This window comes from Bos indicus, chromosome 5 (assembly GCF_029378745.1).
Source record: "Bos indicus isolate NIAB-ARS_2022 breed Sahiwal x Tharparkar chromosome 5, NIAB-ARS_B.indTharparkar_mat_pri_1.0, whole genome shotgun sequence".
NCBI classification, from domain to species: Eukaryota; Metazoa; Chordata; class Mammalia; order Artiodactyla; family Bovidae; genus Bos; species Bos indicus.
In genome coordinates, this window is record NC_091764.1 from 96,934,855 (window position 1) to 96,940,786 (window position 5,932).

The following is a 5,932-nucleotide window of genomic DNA, read 5'->3' on the forward strand; positions in this document are numbered from 1 at the left end:
GGTTGCTAGGATGGTCAAACTGTCAGATCAGAGATTTGAGTGAATTTTCTTTAATGAAATCCAGCCCATTTTATTCAAATTCTCCGGAATCTGAAGCTCTAATACTTTGACCATCTGATACGAAGAGCCAACTCATTAGAAAAGACCTTGATGCTGGGAAAGACTGAAGGCAGGAGGAGAAGGGGACGACAGAGGATGAGTTGGTTGGATGCCATCATCAACTCAATGGACATGAATCTGAACAAACTCTGGGAGACAGTGAAGGACAGGGAAGCCTGGCATTTTGCAGTCCATGGGGTCACAAAGAGTCAGACCCAACTGAGCAACTAAACAACAGCAACTGTGGCTGGTAAAGGAGGGGATCAATAATGTCACAGCACCCTTTGGGGTGATGAAAGAAAACAGAGACCAATGAATTAGCCATGTTCGTGGCTGAAAGACTGAAGTGGAGAACGCATGGAATTATTATCTATGGTCCCTTTGAGCTGCGTAAGTTCTTCCATGGATGCATCCCAATTCTGTGTTAAGATTTCAGAAGTCAGTGTTTCCTAGAGTGAACTCAAAGCATTTCTTTTTTTAAAAACTTTTTATTTTCTATTGGAGTATAGCAGATTAACAGGCAATGTTGTGATAGTATCAGATGAATAGGAAAGGCACTCAGTTCAGTTCAGTTCAGTCCCTCAGTCGTGTCCGACTCTTTGCGACCCCGTGAATTGCAGCACTCCACGCCTCCCTGTCCATCACCAACTACCGGAATTCACTCAAACTCACATCCATTGAGCCGGTGATGCCATCCAGCCATCTCATCCTCTGTCGTCCCCTTCTCCTGCTGCCCCCAATCCCTCCCAGCATCAGAGTCTTTTCTAAGGAGTCAACTCTTTGCATGAGGTGGCCAAAGTACTGGAGTTTCAGCTTTAGCATCAGCCTTCCAAAGAACACCCAGGGCTGATCTCCTTTAGAATGGACTGGTTGGATCTCCTTGCAGTCCAAGGGACTTTCAAGAGTCTTCTCCAACACCACAGTTCAAAAGTATCAATTCTTCGGTGCTCAGCTTTCTTCACAGTCCAACTCTCACATCCATACATGACCACTGGAAAAACCATAGCCTTGACTAGACGGACCTTTGTTGGCAAAGTAATGTGTCTGCTTTTGAATACGCTATCTAGGTTGGTCATAACTTTTCTTCCAAGGAGGTAAGCATCTTTTAATTTCATGGCTGCAATCACCATCTGCCCTGATTTTGGAGCCCAGAAAAATAAAGTCTAACACTGTTTCCACTGTTTCCCCATCTATTTCCCATGAAGTGATGGGACTGGATGCCATGATCTTCGTTTTCTGGATGTTGAGCTTTAAGGCAACTTTTTCACTCTCCTCTTTCATTTTCATCAAGAGGCTTTTTAGTTCCTCTTCACTTTCTGCCCTAAGCGTGGTGTCATCTGCATATCTGAGGTTATTGATATTTCTCCTGGCAATCTTGATTCCAGCTTGTGCTTCTTCCAGTCCAGCGTTTCCCATGATGTACTCTGCATAGAAGTTAAACAAGCAGGGTGACAATATACAGCCTTGACGTACTCCTTTTCCTATTTGGAACCAGTCTGTTGTTCCATGTCCAGTTCTAACTGTTGCTTCCTGACCTGCATACAGGTTTCTCAAGAGGCAGGTCAGGTGGTCTGGTATTCCCATCTCTTTCAGAATTTTCCACAGTTTAATGTGATCCACACAGTCAAAAGCTTTGGCATAGTCAATAAAGCAGAAATGGAACTCGGTCATACATATATATGTATCCATTCTCTCCCAAACTCCTTCCCATCCAGGCTGCCACATAGCATTGAGCAGAATTCCCTTGCTATACAGTCAGTCCTTGTTTGTTATCCATTTTAAATATAGCAGTGTACACGTCCATCCCAAACTCCCTGACTATCCCTTCCTCATGTCCTTTCTCCCTTCCTTCTGCAACCATAAGTTCTGAATTCAAAGCATTTCTATCTACTGCTGGAACCAACAGTCTAAAGAAGGAAAGATATTCTGCTGCTCCAGAGTAATTCTGCATTCATATTGGCATTTTGCATGCCTGTAAACCTTCCCTAGTGGCTCTGATGGTAAAGAATCTCCCTGCAATGCAGGAGGCCCGGGTTCAATCCCTGGGTCAAGAAGATCTCCTGGAGAAGGGCATGGCAACCCTCTCTAGTATTCTTGCCTGGGAAATCCCATGGACAGAGGAGCCTGGTGGGCTACAGTCCATAGGGTCACAAAGAGTCAGACACGACTGAAGTGACTTAGCACGCAAAGTGTATCTAAATATTCTTGCCTAAAACCATGCTTGTCTGCCAAGTAGTGAAACAGCATCTGACTGTCCCTGGCTGACTGCATGTGCCCCGGAGTTTCTAGATCTTCTAACATCTTCACAGTTGGATCACTTCTACCTGAAGCTGTTTCAGTTGCGCAACAGTAGTGGTTCTTTGTTTCTCCCAGTGCATGAGGAATATCCTCGAAATAAAGTATTTTTATACTTTCGTAGCAAAGCCTACCACATTGGTATCACTAAGAAGATCCTATTTACCTTGTGATAATTCTTTTTCATTATTTAATCTCCTTTACAGAGAGAAATTCAAGCAATGGAAAGACTAGATGCTGATCCAAAAAGTGCATGATGCTAGTAGCCAAGTCATCCCCTCCATCTTGCCAAGGAAAAGGATACACTTTTAATACTTATCTCATCCATCACTCAAAGAACTACAAGTACACTTTGGAAATACTATTGTCTATCTTTCTAGATTTTTCTAAAGCTAGTGGAACTATTAGAATTTGAACCACGTTTTGGAGAAGGAAATGGCAACCCACTCCAGTATTCTTGCCTGGAACCATGTTTAGGATGTAGTTAAATCAAGTCTGGTTTGGAAAAGAATCCTCTAAGCAGATTTTTTTTTTTAATGTAAAAATTAACAGTAGGATATTGACTTTTCTGTGTTCTTGGAGAAACCCTTTCACATCTAAACGTTTGACATTTGATCTGAGATTGATTCACACTTTCACACTTAAGTTCTTTCATTGGAGATTAGACATAATTTTTCATTTCAACAGGATTTTCACATGATTATAGTCACAAATTCTGGAGACACAAGTTCTGTGTCATCACAGAATTCAAGACAAACAAAACTGATAGGATCTATCAGTAGACAGATCTATAATTGTCCACAAACTGTAGGATAAAGGAGTCTATGCTGTAAACACAGAGAAGGATATTTATTTTAAAAGGTTTAAAATAGAAGCAAAGAAAAGAGACAAAAGGTGGCATTGCGTATATATTTCAATTTATAAAACTGACATTTTTGAACTCTAACATGTTCTTTCTGTGATATAAATGCACTAAGGGAGCACTTATTAAAATTAAAGGGAGAAATTAAAATTTCTTTTTAATGTGAAATTCATCTCTTAATTATTGTTTTTTTAAGAGTTAAAGATTTGGGGGAAAATGTTAAGGATGTGTATCTCTTCCACCCATGTATACAGAGGGGGGCTGGCTTTTTAAAATATATGCTACAGAGGGAAAGTGGACTTTACATGTATTTAGGAGAAACTTGTATAGACTTCATCTGCAATTCATTTTTAAATTCCTTAACATCTAATTCAGTGGCATCATTCCCAGGGTAATTTGTTCCTGGAAAAACTGAGTTTTTCAAGTTTTGTTTTGAATATATAGCTGATTCATACTGAAAGAATGTTTTCTGCGGTTCTGTTCTTATTAAGGGTTTATTTTAAAAGCCCATGAAAATCAACAGAAAAGAAATGAAAAAAATACCTGTGGCAGGAAAAGATCTTATTAATAGAACATAAAGGTCTTTGGGATGGCTAGTCCGTTGGGCTAACAACAATATGTTTTTAAACAGAATTTACATTTCAGCATTTTACAATCTACAGAAGGTTTTCACATCCACTATCTATCTCATTTGATCTATTGGATGGGTTAGGCAATTTATTTGTGTAACTAAGACACTAAGAATCTCATCAAAAACTGAACTTGGGCCACTACATTCCGCTATTTTTTACAATATAATCTGAACTATAAAATAAAATAGATACATACTCCAAAAAAATCCTTATTTATGAGCAGAGATGTCACTGAAAATTTTCCCAAAAAACCTGTGCTTTGGGTTTTAGCTGTAGTTGTTATTGCCAGGTCTTGCTGTTGATAATGCATTTTTCTGAATGCCAAAACAACTGGTAGAAAAGGCTATTTAAGAAATAAGAAAGTCAGTCAATTTTATGGAAAGCGTCGACTCTGGGAGTCATCAGTGCTGTTTGCCAAACGTTTCCATGCTCTCCTGCCCTCCAGGAACATGGTAGGCTTATACTTTTTGTCCTTTTTGAGGTTGGGTGGGACCATGACACTAATTCTGGCCAGTAAGTTGGAACAGAGATTATGTCACTTCCAAAGCTGATTCCAGGAAGAAACAATTCATTATTGGTACCAGACTGTCGAGAGTTTTTTTCCTTCACCACAGTGGCAAGCAGAGCTGCAAACAGTGACTGCTCCATCCATCTGGGTTCCATGAGGAACATGCGGGTGAATAAGAAATAGAGCTTTCTTCTTGTAAGCCCCCAATTTGTTATCTCAGCTAGCCGTGCCCAGCCTGATTGATGCAGCCAATTGTTTGGTACCTTGAAGTAAAACAAAGGAGGTACTCGCCTGAATGTTTTGACGTTACTACTTGTTATTCCAGTATTCTTCAAAGGCATCCTTAGATTAAAGAAGAACCACCCTGAACTTGACCGATACAGGCCAGACTTCTGGGGCAGGCGTGTGGTTTTACAGCTGTCCACATAATTACACTTCACTGGGATAGCTGCCATCATAAGAACATGCAGAAGATGAAGTGGTAACTTAGAGTCACTCTGTCTCAGAGACTGAGGGCAAGAAAGACTTCCCAGTGGAGGTCAAAGCTTTAGCTCTGTCTTACATGGGAGGGAAGGAGGGCGGAATTCATGGGGAAAGATGTGGGGAATGATACTCAGAGCCGCCACTAACAGGGAGTCTTTGTCCAAGCTAGAAAAACATGCCCATTCTGGGTGAGTAATGGGCTTCCCAGGTGGCTCAGACGGTTAAGAGTCTGCCTGCAATGCAGGAGACCCAGGTTCGATCCCTGGGTCAGGAAATGGATAAGGAAATGGCAACCCACTCCAGTATTCTTACCCGGAAAATCCCATGGACGGAGGAGCCTGGAGGGCTACAGTCCATGGGGCTGCAAAGTCAGACACGACTGAGCGACTAACACTGGGTGGATGAATGGGAAAACATGACGGCAGCCCCATGGATACAGCCTCACGCCAAGCACGCTGTGGGGGGAGGGGGCAGAGCGATGGGGTGTGGGGCTCCGTAAGTGGAACAAGCTTGAATTCCAACCCCTCTCACCGTCTCAGCCAGGTATCTCTGAGCAGTGCAGAAATCAACGACTATGCGTCTGGCTGCAAAGACCCAAATTTGCAGAGCAGAAAACACCGCCGAGTAATGGTGTTGCTGTTGCTGTTTAGTCGCCGAGTTCAACTCTGTTGTAACCCCATGGACTGTAGCCCGCCAGGCTCCTCTGTCCATGGGATTTCCTAGGCAAGAATAGTGGAGTGGGTTGCCATTTCCTTCTCCAGGGGATCTTCCCCACACAGGGATCAAACCTGCATCACAGGCAGATTCTTTACCACTGAGCCACCTGTAATAGCATAGCTGCAAGGAAAGCCAAGGCACGTTGGAGAGCTGCAAGGCATTCTTTATTGAATCACACAAAGCGGAAAGCAATAGGAGTTGAGGTTGGAGAGCTGAGCTTCCTGGGCTCACACAGGGCTTAGATCCCGAAAGCAGGAACCTGGACGTGGTGTGAAGGGCATTGAAAGGAGTGGCCAGCCGACCAGCAGCTCTGTGCCAAGTCAAGCTGGAAGCTGG

The 5,932-nt window shown here is 42.6% G+C and overlaps 1 pseudogene; it reads right to left on the reverse strand.

Moving 5' to 3' along the window:
• Positions 1-298: 298 nt before the first annotated feature.
• Positions 299-4,384, reverse strand: LOC109558565 (eukaryotic translation initiation factor 3 subunit E-like; annotated as a pseudogene).
• Between the last annotated feature and the right edge of the window lie 1,548 nt (positions 4,385-5,932).